The sequence below is a fragment of the Leuresthes tenuis genome, unplaced genomic scaffold (genome assembly GCF_036924035.1).
Source record: "Leuresthes tenuis unplaced genomic scaffold, fLeuTen1.0.hap1 SCAF_4, whole genome shotgun sequence".
NCBI lineage: Eukaryota > Metazoa > Chordata > Actinopteri > Atheriniformes > Atherinopsidae > Leuresthes > Leuresthes tenuis.
In genome coordinates, this window is record NW_027325358.1 from 37,582,586 (window position 1) to 37,602,172 (window position 19,587).

The following is a 19,587-nucleotide window of genomic DNA, read 5'->3' on the forward strand; positions in this document are numbered from 1 at the left end:
CAGCTGAAACACTGAAACCCACTGTATTTAAGTCCAGGTTGAAGACACACCTATTTTCAGCTGCATTTGAATAAAGCTCCGAATAAGCTTGAGTTTCGAAACAGAATCATATTTTAACTCCTGATTTTATCATCATTCACATTTTTATTAGTTTATTTTATCTTATCTTTCATACATATAATTTTATTAAATTTTTATTCAATTCATCTTTATTGCTCTGATTTTATCTATTGTTCTTATTTCTTTCCTTTTTGTTTAAATTTTAAATCATGCTTTTTATTTCTTCTGTTTTAATGTCTCTGTAAAGCACTTTGAATCACCTTGTCATTGAATTGGGCTATACAAATAAACTCACCTCACCTCTGCCCTGCCCTGCCAAATAAGTAATAATAAACTTGCAGGTTATTCTTGTTACTTTGGAAAACTGCTTTGTAGTTCCTTTGTTTTACTCCCCTTTTCCTCAAGCGAGCTGAGGTTTGAACATAAGTGGGGGCTTGTCCGAGATCTATTTAAGTAATCCTGTGACAATATATAAATGCTTTATTTTGAGTCTGCCTGGATTTGGTACAGCTATAAAAGTTTATGCTTGTTGTTAAGCATGGTACAGTGTGATCTCAATCAGTTCCTGGAAGTTTTTTCTCTGGATCAGCTTGACTGTTGTCACAAAGATGACTTGGCTCAAATTGCAGCCCACTTATCAGTCTCTTACTGGAAGCAGCTTGTTAAAAAAGAACTTAAGGATTTGATTGTGAGGAAATTAGTGGACTTAAAACTCTGTGTGTTGCCCTCACCTGAGGCTGATGTTGAAGTGCCTGCTGTGTTGCCATCTGCTGGCCTCTCATCTGAAATGGTGAGTGGCCCTCAGGCTGCATGGACCACGGCATGGTAGGGCGTTACCTGAGGAGGATTGTGAGGTTGTTGGTGGGATTAAGAGTGCTTTCAAGCTAGCACTGTTTGGTCAGGACAAGTGTTGATCAAGTTACTTGGAAATAATAATTACTTATTGATTACTTCTCCAAGAAAGTAATCCAGTTACTTTACTGATTACTTATTTTCAAAAGTAATTAGTTACTTTACTGATTACTTTACTTATTTACTTTTCAAAAACATGATGTACAACCTGAGTACGCTATAAAGCATTACACCTTTCAGCCTAGTTCTATTCTTTCTGCATATTCCATCATATAGAATTGACATCGTAGCTTAATAATGAGTTATTATTATTTATAAGCTAGTATCATTTGCAGAATCTATCCTGCAAATGACTTTCTCTGTGGTAGCTTGACCGCTTTTAGTCGGTATTTTTTTCTATGATGCGTTGGAATGATTCAGAGTCTACAGTGGAAATGGACAATATGTCCTTGATGATATAGCCAGCGTCTAGCTTCTTCAGTTCAGCGGCACTAAGTCCTGTCTCTCTTAAGTCTACTTTCACCTGTTTAGCAGGAGAGGGGCCGTTGGAGGTTTGCACGGTGGAATTGGATGTGGTAGCCACAGCGGTCATGTCAGTGGGGGGATCCGGGGATTTCTCAATGAGTTTCAATTCAATTACAATGCAGCAAACTCAAAAACAAATGCAAGATCAACTATGTATTATTTATAAAAAATTTAACATGGCTCAAGTTTTACAACAGTATTTGAGATGCACTGTAGACATTCTACTTAATTCTACAGTTGTCTATAAAATATCTTGATCAATAGCCTCATATACAAAGGATATGGTAGTATTTAAAGTTAAAAATCAGAACAAACATTTACTTTATGAAAAACAACAGAATCCTCTTAAGATCTGTTATTCAATTTAAGTCTTTACAAAATAGATATACATTCCACGTTTAATGCCTAATATCCATTGAACTATTATTTATTTATCTGGGTTTTAAATTGAACTGTAATTTTAAATTGGACAGCCAAATTAGTAGGAATGGGAATTGTTAAGAATTTAGCAATTCCAGTTCCATTATCGATATGCTTATCGATTCAGTTCCTTATCGGTTCTCTTATCAATTCTCATCCAGTTACATAGCACAAATGGCTTTGGTTGTAGTAACATTTTAATTCAACGTATGCACCAACATTTTATCTATTTTCGCCCCTGTCATTTTACTTTTCCCTGCCTCAATGAAAGGGGTAGCTACAGGTATGTGGGAGCCTGCCTCTCACGAGCTGGGATATGCTCCAGCTGGGATATGCTCCAGCTCCTCCACGACCCTTGGAACCAATGGAACATGAACGGATTAATGGGTTTGCATTTGCTGCACTTTGGAAACTGGATGACTATGTCAGCCTTTTAGTCTAAGTGATAAAAAGACTTCACTTCGGACAGTTTCATTGTAAAACAAAAGTTGTTCGGTCAGTGACAGACTATATATTGAGAAAAAAAATGGTTAAAAAAGTTCATGAAGCCCTACTTTACCATCAAACCCCAAACAACTATTATTCCTCACCCAAATAAGCAGTTAAAGACGCCATCAAATTTTTTTCAGTTTGTAATTTAATTTGTAATTTCATCAATTTCTCAAAAGACATTTTCATTTTTTTTATTAAATAAAAATGTGCTGTATACTAGTCAGCTTAATAAGTTAGAGAGAATTCTTGTCCTGAACTCGACAAAATTTGCACAGCAATGCTACAAATATTTTGAGATTTCTAATTTCAGCAACAAAACTGGAGATTATTTTACTGATAACTTCTGCAATGCAAATATTGACAATACCTCTGCTCCTAAACAGCCAAAATACTTTAATAGTAATATTGGGGAACCTTAAACATGTGGAGATAAGGAACTGGTGATTAAAGTGCCAACCCTACATTGTCCTGGCTCTATTATGATTTGCAGTCGATTTTTTTATTTTTTATTTTTTCCAGGTTGGACCCAGTGCAGAGTGGAGGCAAGCAGGTAAAAGGTAACAGGTTTATTCAAAAGTGTAAACAAAAAACGCTGAAGTCCAAAAAGGACACTCAGGAAGCAAAACTCTGGATCTGCAGGGAGACACACAGCTTCTTAGATTTGGTGAGGAGAGGGATGTGCGGGAATGACAGCCATACCTTTTGTCCAACAGAGCAAGTGGGTTCCTGAAACATGTACCGATCGTTATACTGCCTGTTGCACCCCACTATTCCAAGGAGGGCAGCACAAGTTTCCCTCCAGATCCTCCGAAAGCAAGCCAGGTAGGATTGGACTGAAGGGACAGCAGGTTGTGCTCCTGAGAGGGGGAGGCTGGTAGCCCAGAGTGCGCTCAAAAGTTGATAATGCTTGTCTGCCAGATCCTATGTCACTAGATACTAGAGAAGTTTTTTTTAAATTTATTTACTTTTGTTATACTTATATTCTTATTTTCTTTAAATGCTACCCATTACATATGATCAGATCTATCAGGCTATGTTTGAGATTGTATCTCACAATCCTGACAAAAAAAAATCAAAATCTGCATAGTTATGGGAGGCCTTAAAGGGAGAGAAAGATGGAGCTCTGCACAACAAATGCATTAAGTAAATTAGGTAAAGGTGAAGACAATTCAACTCACCTGTATGAAGACAAAGGCCATCCTAAAAGGGAAATGAATAAGAGCCCGCCAAGTCAGCAGTTATTATTGAAGTTACTCACCAACTTAAGTACTGCCATATCAAACACAGGGTTACTGAAGAAACTGTGAGGTAAGTGTAGCTTTTCAACACAGCGTAAATCATCCCACGTACTGCCAACAATAGTAAAGGGTGACAATTGTTGTCAGTACATAACAGACAAGACAAGATTAGGTACCATTGATTCAAAGAGAGAACTATATTTTCCATGGTTTTTGGCTTATCTGCAGTGTTCAAATCATGTATTATCACCAAAACGTCACCAAAAGCTAAAATAAAACATGTATGTGTACACATCTTTTAGTATATTTGTAAAGTAATCACTCACATTCCAACGATCTATGAATATTGAGGCGAGAGACCATGGAGAGTTGCTCTGAATGTGACTTTTACTTTCACATAGTACATAGAACTACAATAGATAACACCTGTGGGTGGGGATGGTATCTCAAATAGGACAAACTTGAAATTATCAATACACAACAATCTTTATGCAGAAGGAACTTGTTTCATCCTGTAGTCTCAAACTCTTATTTGTGAGACTTTTTTTTCCAGACCCATTTTACCCACGTCACAGTTTAGGTTTTCCTTTCATAATGGAATTACTCAGGCAGTGCATGCCCATGGGAGCTAGAATATGCACGTTATCCACTGCAAGCACTTTAATAGTTGAAGTTATTGCACCATAAAGAATGAGTGATCAGCTCCCCAAAGACACAACAATCTTGGATCAGTCATCAGGGCAGTTTCCTACACTTCACAGACAACTTTTTGTTTTAAGGATAAAAACCATGTTTTGACATGTCATGTTTGTCAATGTTATATGTGGGATTGAATTCTGGCTTGAACATGTACAAATGGATCTCATGTGTTGTCATGCTTGAAAATACAACATGTTTCTCAAAGTTGTTGTATACGCTATACTGCCAAAAGTATTCACTCACCCATCCAAATAATTAAATTACGTGTTCCAATCACCTCCACGGGTATATAAATTCAAGCACCTAGGCATACAGACTGCTTCTATAAATTTGTGAAAGAATGGGTTGCTCTCATAGTATACAGAGGTCGCCAAACTTCTGAGTCAATCGCTACAGACCTCCAAACGTCATGTGGCCTTCAGATTAGCTCAAGAACGGTATGTAGAGAGCTTTATGGAATGGGTTTCCATGGCCAAGCAGCTGCATCCAAGCCATACATCACTAAGTGCAATGCAAAGCGCAGTGCTGTAAAGCACGCTGCCACTGGACTCTGGAGCAGTGGAGATGCATTCTCTGGAGTGACCAATCACGCTTCTCCATCTGGCAATCTGATGGAGGAGTATGGGTTTGGCGGTTGCCAGGGGAACGGTACTTATCTGACTGCATTGTGCCAAGTGTACAGTTTGGTGGAGGGGGGATTATGGTCCAACATGACTGCGCACCAGTGCACAAAGCAAGGTCCATAAAGACATGGATGAGCCAGTTTGGTGTGGAAGAACCTGACTGACCTGCACAGAGTCCTAACCTCAACCCGACAGAACACATTTGCGATGAATTAGAGCAGAGACTGAGAGCCAGGCCTTCTCATCAAAAATGTGCTTCTGGAAGAATGGTGAAAAATTCCCATAAACACGCTCCTAAACCTTGTGGAAAGCTTGCCCAGAAGAGTTGAAGCTGTTATAACTGCAAAGGGTGGGCCGCCGTCGAATTAAACCGTATGGATTAAGAATGGGATGTTACTTAAGTTCATATGTGTGTAAAGGCAGATGGCAATATAGTGTATGTTATTGAAGCTTCCTAGCCAGTAGAAGGAGTAGTGTATGTTGATGAGTCACCGTCATCCCTTTCCTTGCCCTATCGGCAAACCTCTAGGAATTCAACCAATCAGAGGTCACTTTAGCCAGATCCTCTCAGAAGCATGATTCCCCCATGAGAAAGCTCTCCATCATACTGAAGTAATTAAAAAGCATTTGGAGTTTTGAATTGTGCAAAGCTAATCAAGAGGTACTTAGAATTAAGAATGAAATGACTGGAAATGACTATGCAATGTCAATGAAACCTCTAAAATTAGTAATCGTGGCATGAAATTTCTCTTTGACTTACCACTTCCTAGGGAAAAACGTGTACAAAGACAAACAACTAGCAAGTTACAAAAAAAATGTTTGCAGAAGGCTACGCTTAGCAATACTGCCTGAAACAAGGTAAGGGTTCAAAATACACAGCGCAATCATTTGTTAAACAACAAGACTGTATGTACCTGCAAAAAAATTGATTGATGATAGTGGAGTCCCAAACTCTCAAGACTAACGTTGAAGTCTCGGGTGAGGTGAGTAGAAGTATTTAATGTAAAGATGACTACTAACATTTAATGTCTGGGTCAGCTGAGAAAAAAGAGAAAAAAGTCTTTCTATATCATTTTAAAGTATGAGAAGATGCAGCATCCTTATAGGTAGTGAAATTACCCCCTTGATGTCTTTAAAGTCAGTGCTCTCTGATTCTGATGGAACCCTCTGTGATGGCTCATTTCACTGGTTAATTGCCAGTCTATACATAGCCGTATATTTCTTTATTTATGGTGCTTTGCAACAATATCAAATCAGTATATCATTTGTCTGTAGCACCGTAACATTGCCCATTTAATTGATTTGTCTGCAGCAAGTTGCAACCATAGTTTTTTAAAACGACACAATATCAGCTAACTAAATCTCTTTTCTGCAGGGCAACAGTGACATGTTGAGTCTCTAAGGGGTATGGCAGATATTTACACAAACAGTGGATGTGAGGTATCAACAGTACACAGAAATCTCTGAATACTCCCTCCCCCAAGTTTAAGATTACCTCAGAGGCTCACTTGAAATGTATGAATCACATCTGTAGGGGAATTCAAGCGGTTATGAAAACCAACATCTGTGCATGTGTGTGTATGCATGTTGAGGGGAACTGTGCAAGAAAGAGAGATGAGGCTACAGATGAAAACCAATAACTAACCTGCAGTATCTGCTATTGTATTATGATCTGCTCACAAATTTGGGAATGGGGACACAGAAGTGCACGTTCACACAGACTGAGAATGAATTATTGCTTGCATGACACCTGACTGTCACACAAGTGGACATAAATATATGTGCCATTGATCTTTTTTTAACAGGTTAAAAAATGATAGCTTTTTCACATATACCCACTAACAAACAAGTACTTAGTTTTCCAGTACTGTGAAATTTCTTCTTTTTATTAAAGAAATTGCTGTTTATTTTAGTAATATATGCTTATTAAAATAAATGGAGAAATGTTAACAATAACCCCTTTCAACTGATGTAAAACCATTGATTTTGTAACATGAAAAAAACACACTTGTATGTCACAGCATGGTTCTTCCTAAGCATTGTTTTATTGTTCGTCTATTCCACTGATCACATTATTTGTCAATATAACCCAGACAGTTTGATATTTAAATTTTGGCAGTCTGTATTGATAAATGGAGCTGTAAATGGAAATCTAAAGCCCCTTTCACATATCAGTTGCAGCATTTTGGCACAATTAAGACGTCCTCATTTATCGGCTGCTGTTACTCCTTGATGATACACACATGCTCTGCCACAGACCGGGGTGTGTGTATACACACATCTGGAAGTGACAGCAGGGTCTTTGGTTGGAGCAGCGTGCTCCGCAATGCTGTCTTGCCCTTAAACATATTTGAGGTCAGTGGTGTAAAAGTTATTATTTACTCACTTGTAGTATTTGACCTTATTCATCCATCTATCCATTTTCTATACTAGCTTAATCCGTCGGTCGGGTCGCGGGGGGGCCGGAGCCCATCCCGGCGGGCAGCGGGCGAGAGGCGGTGTACACTCTGGACAGGTCGCCAGTCCATCACAGAGACAAACGAGACAAACAACCACACACACACACGCTCACACTCACTCCTAAGGACAATTTAGAGTCACCTTAAATTAACCTAACATGCATGTTTTTGGACGGTGGGAGGAAGCCACTCCGGCCTGGAGAGAATGTTTGACCTTAGAAGAAAAAATACAACCAGGATTTATAATATTCTATGCTTCAAAGTTATCAAAATACAATATAAAATTTTGGTAGTCTTTGCAGGAAACATTGATGGAACCTAACATTAAAATAACTTTTTTTTTCCTCCCCATTTTCTTGAAAATGCCCCCTTATCATTTACAGCTAAAGTGAAGGGTAACAAACTGTTTGTTCATTAATCATACTATACTCCAAAAATCCATGTCTTTTTATTTGAATAATCTTGAACTTTCTGTCATCCACTGAAAGAGAGTGCAGTGAGCATTAAATGCATGGGAGTTGCCCTATGTTTGTAGCAAAAAACAACCAGTCGATTCCACAATTCATGACTGCACCAAAAGTTTTCATGGAGAGACTCAATGCCCCTTGTCTCAGATTAGGGCTATTATTGTCAATACGCTGTAAAAGCCATCTGCTTCACTTATAAAACTACTGTAACCCATGACAAAAACAAGATAATTAGCAGATATTTATTCTTGGGAAAATGCTTTATTTAAAATCTCAGTGCACATTTTTGAGAGTTTACGTAGTACTCAGCCAAGAGGACTAATGTATTGTACACTGCTCTAAATTGGTAACACTTCAGGATGCGTTAAGTGGGAGTGGATGAAATACAGTACCGTACATGTAGACCCTAAAAGCCAAAAACATATTATTCCCACTGGCACATGTTAATTTATGATGATGCTTCTTTTTATATGCACAAGCAGAATTTTAGGATTGATATTCATTGTAGTGTGATTCCATTGTGTCGTGTTCTTTCACTGTTCTTCATAATTCAGCTGCGTGGTTCACCATGCTGATGACCTGACAATGAATAAGACATGACTGCTGCAACCTTTCTTTTCACTCCAATTCTCTGTCAGTGAACCCTGACAGGTCTTTTTTTTCTCCACTCTCATATACAATTTCATGGCACTGAGTTGATCTTGAGGAATGTCATGTCAGGTAACAATCTATACCGATGATTACAGAACTGGTAAATTCTGTGGTTCCTTGTTTGGAAACTCAAAAGAAGGGGTGTTCTAAGGTGCAGGGTGTCTGAAAATCAGATCAAACAATATTAAGTGTGAGCAGTTTTTGATCATTTCTTAGAAACAAAAGTGTTATCTGCACATTGATTAAAGCCATAGTGCCATACAATTCTAAAGAAGGAATGGTTTATACAAGCAGTTATACATTTAAACCCAGCACTGACCCTGTAAATCAGTAGGACACAGAGAGTTCAGCTTCAGGAAAATGTCTCCAGAGCAACCCAGTGAACATGCTCTTTCTTTTCCTCCTTCACATCTCTCAGGATCTTTGTTAACTAGGATAAATGTTGACTAAAACTTTTCCTGAATGACTAGCACACACAATTTAAAGTAAATAATCAACTTTTTCTCAACTAAGTCAGCTGGTAAACAGCTCACTTGTTTTTTTGTTTTTTTACTAGTGTAAATAGTGAACAAAGTTATGTGAAGCACTTGTATTTAGCCCTCCACAGCTCAATCCCTTTAGGCCATTTTTAATGCACACACCAGATCAAATAAATTCACTTTTTTTCTACAAATAGTGCCAAGGAATACATGAAGTAACTTTCTGAGCAAACCATATTATGTTCCTTTGTATAAGGCAGTCCATGTCTGCGTCATCACAGTTCAGTGAGTGCAGGAGGAGCAGCCCGACGATAGACCTGAGTGTGACAGGAAGAAAAGTCAGGCCATCATGCTGCTGCTAATGTTATAATAATGAGTGAAAATTTGAGTATAGGAAAAATGTTCACAGCAAAGTTACAGAAGAGCTGCATCATATATGTCGCTCATAGTTAAAATTGAACATTTAGCCAAATTTGTATAGAATCCCATATAATGAATTAGTCTAATCCCACATTTAAAAATTAACACAAACTTCAGCGGATACATTTTTAAGCACAAATCAACAACTCATAGTAACAATATGAACATCCTGACTGGAAATTAGTAAAAGGATTTCACAATTAATTTACAAGGTTATATCTAAAAAAAATGCAGACAGTCCTCCTTGGCTCTCTTAAATTTAGATCACAACCAGATGCAAAGACTGACACAGCCCTAACATGGACACATATTACTGTTCTACTCTTATTTACTGCTGTTCAGTGAAGCTCAGTGTGCTTGTTGGGAGCTCACATTCAGCAGGATTTGAGAAGTAGAGGGGCACACTCCATGGAAGCAGACACAGGTGCACGAAACAGCCTTGCTTCTTTGTCCTGCTTTCATGTGCTGCTTGTCTCGCAGTTGAACTGATTCAGTATCATTAAGGCAAATTGAACAAAAGAAATCTCAAGCTCATATTTAATTGATTCTAGTGTATTCACATCAGTCATTTATTTTTCTAAGGAGCAGGACCTTGCCACTTGTGAAAGTTGATCGGCAGGTATGTTTTCTTCTAACCATTTGAAGCGGCAGATGTTTGCTGTAGAGGTTCAGTGTGACAGCTTCTGGGGTTCCTTCAAATTAAGAACACAGCAGAAGGTGGTGGGCTCGCCCTCGGAGCCTCTTATTTCCTCTGCGCAGGGGGGCTGCTGAAATTATTCAGGAAAACTGTTGAGTGTTTGAATGTGGACAATAATTGGGCAAACAGCAGCTTGTGAGGTGTCTGTGAAGCAGGTGGCTGTGAAGGAAATGATGTGAGTGCACTGTGCATTGTGAAGGACTCGTCGCTCAGCCCCGGCCGGATTGTGTGAATTAAGACGATGATCTTAAAACTGGAATCATGGATACGTTTACTGAGCGAGCAGGGTTTAGTCAGAGGATGTAAATCATCATGTTGGTGCCAAAGGTCAACCTTTAGTGCACAGAAGGGCGATAACCCAAGGCACACACTAGTTATTAATTATATGTGGAAATTATTTTCACTAGTCAAGGAGCAGACGGATAGTGATGATTGATGGACCCGAGGACAGAAAAGCTTTAAGGTGGAATCAATAAGTATCTGAAAATGTATTCCAATTCTATAGGGGCGTGTTTTAATATGTGTGTGGATATTATTATTATATCTGCTTAGAACTCTTTGACCTCGGTATAGAAAATATTTTAAGAAGAAAATTCAAATTGGATCATGAACTGGCTATAGGAGATATTATAAGAGGTCACAGGTTAGGCTGATGAAGTGCACGTGAGCTTCCTCTGATTCCCTGAATAAACCACAAGCCTTATAAAAAGAAACATTTTGAATTTCACATATTATCTATGAAAAGTAAAAGAATGAATAAAAGGAACCAAACGATTTAAAATTGTGAATACTTGAGGAACGACTGACTGGCTGCTGACTTGGTGTGTGTGCAAACCGGTTTGATTGTGTCAGTTTGTTATTCTGTGTGTGAAATCCTGCTGCTGGTTGTGGATCTGAAAAAGGTCTTTCTGTGAAAAATAAAGGTTCCAACTCAGTCCATCCCTCGACTGTCTTCATTCTCCTTTTACTGCTTATTGTAGGATTAAAGCACCCACATAGATTTAGTACATACAGCCTAAATACACTGCGCTGATGTTCGTAAAGAAAGCTGATGGAAGTGAATGAAGGTCAGAGTTCCAGCTTTTTTAGGCCGACGTGTGAGTTTGAGGTTTGTGAGTGAGAGGAGAGAAAGGAGTTCTTCAAGTGACAGAGTTCAGAAGTTAAAAGAAGGATTTTCTAAGAGAAAAATGGGTTCACAGAGCTGGGGTGCTAATATTGTGAAACAGAGTTGTTATGGTCTTGTTTAATGTACTTTTAGTTCTGAATGAAAATTAAAAGAAGGTCTGTGCAAGTTGTTTCTTTCAGGGTTGGGGTTAGTGGGTCTGAGGTGTGTGAGCGAGGACAGTTAAAGCTGTCCTTAAAGTGACAGACTGCTGAAGTTCAGAGGTCAAAGAGGGATTCTGTACGTGAAAACTGGTAGAATGGAGCTGTGTAGTTGTTACAGTGATGGTCTGTGAGATTTTCAGATTGAATTTTGTTTTCCTGATTTCTTGAACATCTGTGAAGCTTCACTGAGGTTTTTCTGGGTTGCTGTGTGATCTGTATGTGTTCTTTTCGTCTTTGCTTAGTCTTTATTGCTTGTGTTATAGGTTGAGTTTTTTGTGTTTCGTGTAAGAAAATTATTCTTAGCATAAGATTATTTTATTAGCATTCTACTAGAATTCGGAAAATTAAATTTAGGGAAACTTCAGAACTGATCCCAATCCATAGGAATAGATAATAGTAAATAGATACGTGGCCACATACAGACACACAGGCACATAAAAACCACCTTTATTGCTCACTACTGATACGTCTACAGTTACACGAAGGATTTAAGAAATAAAAGAGAATAAAAAAACTTACATTACACATTTTCATTTCTACATAAATGCTCTTTGATGTGATATTAGTTGTGTGACTGCAAAAGTCATTGTTACAATCATATTTCTAATCATGTTGTAGGTTTCTAGAATATAATAATGAAGCTTTTATTTCATTTATTTCTCCCAGTCTCCAGCCTGTGGGATTGTGTTTTGGTTTCTCCTTAATCTGCTGCAATAGTAAAACAAACGCCATTTTGATTTGAGGAACATCTTTGACGTAATCAAGTACGCTTCCGTTCCAAATGCATAATGAATGTACTTGTGTACTTCAGTCCTCAGAAGTTTGTACTTCCGACAGGTCCGTACTAGTAAGTACACAAGTACGTTCTAAGCCTACTTGGTATTGAGAAACGGGCACTGGCTTCAGCCTAGCCTAAAGCATAAGGCCTCCTTGGCTTACATAGTATAACATCAACATTAGCACTGGCAGTAGCCAAGCCTAGCCATAACCATAGTTGGTAACATCTAAGTTAACCTAGCCTAGTAACGCACTAGAATTAGCATTAACTTAAGCCTAGCCTAAAAATAGGCATCCAAAAGGTTTCCTTTTTTTTAACACAACCTTGCTTCAGTCTTTTCAGTTCAGAACAAGTGTGACTAACTTAAAAAGTGAACTGCAAATTTCTAGAGCTAATTGACTATTGGAAAATAAAAAATAAAAAAGGGAAGAGAGAGATGTTTTCAGATTAAAGCATTTTTTAGTTGATGTCTTTGTTGAAACATATTTTCCATGATAACGGTGGGCTTGTCAGAGAGAAGAAAAGGTTAGATACACATGTAGACAGAAAATGGCTTTGGAAGAAGTGTTTTGGTTTTGAGTCTCAAATTTGATTAACAGGAATTATTTATTTTTTATTCATTATCAACTTTGATAATAGTTAATAGATCCACATAAAATAAAAATAAAAGATCAATAGAGTTAGAAGCTAGGTCTGAGAGCTCTAACTCAAGATCAGCTGAGGAGCATCACAGTGGAATCACAAAGCTTATAAGCTTCAAACACTTTTGCTGTCCGATAAGCTCCAAACATCATGCTGCTCTACAATGTTTATGTTCTATCTGTTCTGATTTCCTTGGCTTATCTCAACATGTCATGTCCAGTTAGAACTTTGATTAATTAACAGGGCCCACCCTGACAAAAATAAATATTAGAAGCTCTTTTTCTATAAATTCCCAACAAAATTTGATGAAATAACAGAAAGAAGCTGATGGTAATTAAAGTTGAGTAACTTAGAGCTGTGGTTGCTGTTGCTTTGACCAGATTAGTTAAAGGGTGTTGTGCATTGATCCTATTGAGGCACCTGGGACCACCCAGATCATAGGGAAAGGGTGAGCTCTGAGAGTGAGGACAGTCCAAACAATACATTTATCAACAGATTGTGATGATCATTGGCCTTACTTTGAGAGCACCAGTTACATATAGTTATCTAGTATATGAATTCACAATGAAAATATGAGAGCAATTCTTCTTCAATTCAAAGATGATAATGTGAAAACTGCGTAACATGCAAGTGTCAGTGAAGAGATAAGAAGTAATAAAATATCCAAAATAAATCCAATAAGAAAACACTGTTTAAAACTAAATGGTTTTCAAACCAAGCTGATCCTTTTTCTAGATTTGAAGTTAGCTCTTCTGCAACATCAATTTTACCAGAAACATGAGCAGAAAATGAAGACTTTAACTTATTTATTGCTGTCATTACAGCTTATCATATTCATCAGAGATTATAGAATTTATATTAGTTATATCATAACATTTCATTGTCAGATCTTTAACAGCTTAAATAAAGAAGTCATTAAATCTGTTGACAACCTGTAAAGGGACATATATGTTTTCACCAACTGTAAGTTAATATTTATCATCAGAATTTGATCTCATTAAACTATCTAACTGCAGCAGATCTATGAAGCAGTTGATCTTTTCTCTGAACAGAGCAGCAAAGGGCTTTACAGAAAGGTTTAAAGTGAGTTAGAATATTAACAAACACAGCATTAAAATGAGTGATATGTGGGGCAGATATCACTGATGGCTTTCTGAAAGAGGAAAACTCAGAGAAAGTTAAAGGCAGCTGCAGTGACCAGAGAGCTGTACAAGATGAACAAAATCTGAAACTTACAAGTCTGCAGATAAATATGAATTAAACAGTAAAAAGTTGAACAAAATGGTTAAAATAAATAAAATAAAAGGTGCCACTAGATGTTAAAGTTCTACAGTGTGTTCGATACGTCTTTTCAATGTTTCCTGATATTCTCATGTTAGCGCCATAGTTGAGGGGAATCCTTTAAAGGATCCTGTACATACATTCCAAAACTGCTCAGAGCAAAGAAAATGATTATGAAACAACGATGAGGAAAAAAGTGAGAGTATCAAAGCTGGAAAGATCTGGGTCTTTAGGTCAAAACATGCATGCAAGGTAACAGCGATTGATAACCAACCAAAGATCTGATCTCTAGACTTTAGAATGGAAATCAGGTAGAGGAAACAGCACAAGGCCACAAGGCTAGCCTGCAAAAACATTTTTAAAAAATTAATTAAGATATACAAAGTAATAAAACCTTTGTTTTTAATTCTAATCTGTATGAAAAACTGTTGTTACATCACGTGATGGTGGAAGCAGCTCTGATGTCACACTGTTGGCACCACATGAAGTGTTTCTGATTCAACTGCACTCCACCCCAACTGAGTGATTTTAAGAATTCATTCCACCAAACTTTCAACAATCTATAGCCTTCAACCTCTGTCAAGAAAATGGGTCTGAATTATCTCATGGATTGTCCTAAAAGAAGATAAGTTAGGTTCGTTAGTTAGTGAGGTGCTCGTAAGCTCTCCTTCCATTGCATCATTTCTCATCATCATATTACAACAAGGTCGTGTGTTCATTTTCACATGCACATCATCATGTGACATGGGGTAAAGTAAAACTGTGTGTATTGTTTTCTCACGTTCCTTCCATTGATCGGTCAAAGTTCTTCGTGTTGTTTGCTTGTTTATTGTTAATGTTTATTTTACTACTTTTTCAACTAAGCTGTTCTTTGCCTTTAGCGAAAGTCAACAGTTCATCGCGGGACCCTCTGGAGTTCAGAGAAACTCCACGTTTTTTGGGAAATTCAGGGGTCGTTCAACACCATTTGGAGAATTTTCTCATCGATAAAGTTGCGAGGTTTTTTGCGCTTCTATACGCTGCGAACTGTGGATTAACCAGATGCTAACCGTCAATAAAAACATTTTTAGGCTTAAGTAGTATCTGTTCTTACTTATTTATTTTTAAGTGTTTTATTTCTTTGATTTTTTTTTTTTTTTAGTTTCGCTTTTTAAATCCCTGATTAGTGATTTCAGGGGGGATATGTAGGCGGGAGCAGGGCCTTGCCACTGCACACACCACATATTATTTAGGGTCAGAATGTTCTCTGTCAAGGTGATGATGGAAGATTTTGCAGCAAACTCAGACACAGTGGTGCTGGACAGAGATTTGGTTTTGGCCCATACGCATAGGATGTTATCAGGAAGTATCAGAGCATCTCACAAACTGTTGTTGTTGGGAAGTCTGTGTATGCTGCCATGTGATATGTTTCTATGTTGTTCCTGTTAACAACTTCCCCATAAGAGGCGCATCGGTGAGTCCCAGTACTTATTTCTCCATAACATCTACTGTATAATTAGTCTGTATTCAGAATATCATTAAATACTGGTTCTAACTCAGCTCACGATCAGCTTTTTTCTATATAGCCCACCTCAAGCTTTCAAAGTGCAACCCAAAGTGCTTCATCAGTGCTCTGAATTCATCAGAGATTATAGAATTTACATTAGTTATATCCTAGAATTTGTGCTTTGCAGAACAAAAAGAAACGAACACATGAAAAAATAAAACTGAACTAAAAACAATTTGCAAAAAGCAATCAAATCTTAATATAGTTATAAGAGCAAAATACAAGACAGTAGAAGCATATCAAAGCAAGTGACGCACAGAACGATCAGTGAATTAAGTAAAGGCTCTTTCAAAGAGATGACTTTAAAGCTTTATCTCAGTGTTAAACATTCAGTTTTACACAATATTAAACATGCACTGCAGTGTAGGGGTTTTGATATTTGAGTAGTTTTCTGATATAGAAAGAAATCCCGCGGTCTGGTTCTTTGTAAAAAGTGACACTACCTGACAGACTTTCTCTACATCATAGATACAAGCAGTGGAGGTTACTTTTCCAATAATTTAAGATGATTGTGGACCAAACTTTTTGCTGATTAGCTGACAAGTTAGAGTTCAGTTAGAATTTTCTGCTGTAAATCATGAACTTGCAAGACCTTTTAATATTACACTGTATAATTGTAGACAGTGTAATAACTGTAGAATTTTTCTTTCTAACATTTTAAATACTTAGGTAAATCCTGACACCCAATTAGTGTCCGCCTCAGCAGACTGAGAAACACTGCTTTAAAGTCCAGCCTTGAGTTACATATACAGTATGTAACAAGGAATATCCATCAGTGCTAAAGGACCACAAAAACACTGCAAGTGTCTGCAGTTCTTTGACTGAAAATATGCAAAGCTGGATCAGAACGTACCTTTGACTGTGGGCAGAGTCTGGGGTATACAGGTGCATGTTAAATGAATGCCTTGAAACGAGCAAAAAACTGGCGAGGACTGCTTTCTGTTGACTGTAGCAGATTAATTCTCGCCATGTGATTTTTTTTTATGCCTCGATGTCATCGATGTCCTTTGTTCCTATCTGGTTGACAGTCAGTGTTACTGTCTTGCAGTTGTAACTGATGATTAGAGCGTACATTTCAACCAGCTGAAAGCATTCCATCGTTGAAAAAAAGGGGGGGGGGGGTGCATTCATTCAAAAGAATAATCTATAGTATAGCCATAGTTACTGCTGTATGCAGCATAGCTTTCTTGTATTAGAAAATGCAAAACCCTCAGGACTGTAAATTCCTTTTTCTTTTTCTTTTTTAAACATGAAGAAATCATGTCATCATATCTCATTGCTGTGAATTTTTCATAACTGGGAGCAGAAGGTTGAATTTTTGCTAAAACGTTTCCTGAATAGAACAACGCTCGGCAAAAACAGTTTTTATCTAGAAAAAAACCCAGAAACGTGCTTTCTTTAAGTTGTAAATATAGATACAAGGCAACCGGCTGTTATTACGTCTTTTACTGACACATGTTATAAGGCTAATGCAAAATTCATAGGGTTTAGATTTTTCTTTCTGTCTTCCTCACTCTTAGATGTCAGGCCCTTGTGACTCCAGGGCTCATACCCTGAATACCTTCAACAACAGGAAATTAATCGGAGAGTGTGCCTGCATTTATATTAATAACTTTATCAGTATTCACAAATCATGGCAGCCATCTCTCATTCATTTAAAAACTATGTCATTTGCATCATGATATGCACTAAAATCTTTAGGAAAGCTGTGCAAGCTAAGGGTCTTTATTTAGTTTCAAAGACAGTATGAAGAAAAACAAATTAATTTTAGTAGATACAGAATCACAGTTCAGTCAATGTTAATAGACATAATTTATGTGAAAATTATTTTCCTTGGATAATATATTTATATGACCTTGAGACAGGACATTGGGCCCTTTTAGAGTATTCCCACCCACAGAAACCATTCACACCTGACGTATGCTTAAAATCATGTAGCACTTCATGTGAAAAATCTATTTTATCTTTGAAAGTGGAAAAGTTCTATCAGTGCAAATAAAATATTGTAAAGCTCAAAGGAATAACCTCAGCAATAATTGTCAGACTTTTCTGCTTACATACGTTACTGATTGCCAAAAAAGCGTTCACAAGTCCTCAGGGTGTTTATAGAAATGATGAACATTGTGTGACGACTCGTAGCTTTCTGTATGAACAGAGTAAATAAAGAAGAAATACAGAACTGAATTCTTTTTTAAAAAACAAAGCAAGATGAGATATTATTGTTGTAATCTGGCACTATATAAATTAAATTGAATTGAATTCAGCTGATGTAGGACTTACAGAAAAAGTCTTTGGAGGTCAGTGTAGAACGTGGTTCAGTTGTGAAAATATTCCGCTCCAGAATGATATGTAGCACAAGATGAGATGCGGAGCTGCTCGTAGAGCTAAAAGCCATTGAGATGGTGAAATTCTAAGAATGACACAGTTTTTTCTTCTCACAGTTTTAGAAGCCTCCACTTGAAAGATGTAAGCGACAAAGAGAAACAGACAATAGTTGTAAGACTGTTTATTAGTTGAGAGACATTCAAAATGAATAAAAATAAGCAACATTCTTGTTACTGTTGAAAATAAGCTCGCCCATCAAGCTGACAACATTTTATTTAAACTATGCTGAAAGAAATTAATATTGTCATTGATTAATGGATTTTGGCTGTTGTTCTCTATGGCACAAAAAATACCAAAAGCCTCTGAAAATTCAAGATATTAATGCCAGTGGCTACCAAGAAGATTGGTTGAAAAGGCTTAAAAAGAAGAATAAAAACATAACAGGATAGTTCAGGAAAGCGCTTTTGAATGTGGGAAAATAACATGCTGTGGGTGCTGCAGACCTGCCGCTGGCATGAGTGACGTCCAGCAAGAAAACACTGTTGTAATAGTTCATCTTAGTGTTTGGTGTATGAGCTGCTCCTTTATTAAAGACGTGTTTGACAACATTAAGATGGAAGTTATTCTACATCTGACAGAAGAATGTCACACACACATTTTTGTTTTCCCCTTTCACACAATACAATTTGCAAGTACCTTTAAACCGTTACTTGTTTCAAATACGATATGAATACATTTGTGAATGAAAATATAAGATGCCATCAAATTCAAAACTTAAACATGAACTGAACTGAACTTCAGAGGTAAAGCTTAAATGAATGCTGTAAAATAATCTCACATTTTTTCATTGTTTTATATACCAGCACACCAGTAAACTATGAACACTCTTTGCTGTTAGTTCCACTCTTTCTTAATGGGGCTGTAATCACCCTGTCCTGTCATGTCGGCACAGACAGCATGTCCTGTCTGATGAGGCTGCCGGGGTACTTTCAGTAAATGTCCACGCTGAGATCTGGATAATCCCTCTCAAGGCCAAAATCAATATTAATCAGCACTAGCATCAGTTTCTTTTTAAGGTGTTGCTGCTGCACAATGCTAATTTCCAGCAAAAGCATCTTGTGACATTTACAAATCTGTCAATCTGACAGCTGATCACTTCAGTTGAGTCCAGGGTATTATCAAAAGCACTTCAAAGAAAGCTTTTTCTTTAGGATGTCTCACTGCTTATCTTTACGGCAGCGTGAGGTTATGCACATTTAGTGTAAGAAAATTAAATATTCAGTCCATCTCTCTGTGACCATTCACTCTTCATATTCTTCTTTCATGTCTGACATTTAAGTGATCTGGGAAATGTGAGTGAATTCACCTGAAGTCATTCATGACAAATCACTGAACTATATCAGGAAAATCCCATTCATTTCAGCTGTTTTCTTTCCCCACAAACCAAATCCTTTTTTCTCTTTTGCTACATTCACACAAAAAATTAGTATTGCTCGTAACTGAAACTATGTCAAATCAAAATAGAAAGACTGAGACAAAGAGAACGTAAAAAAGACACGAGCAGTTTATGCTGGGCAACAACTAAACTAATATCAATAAATCAGATA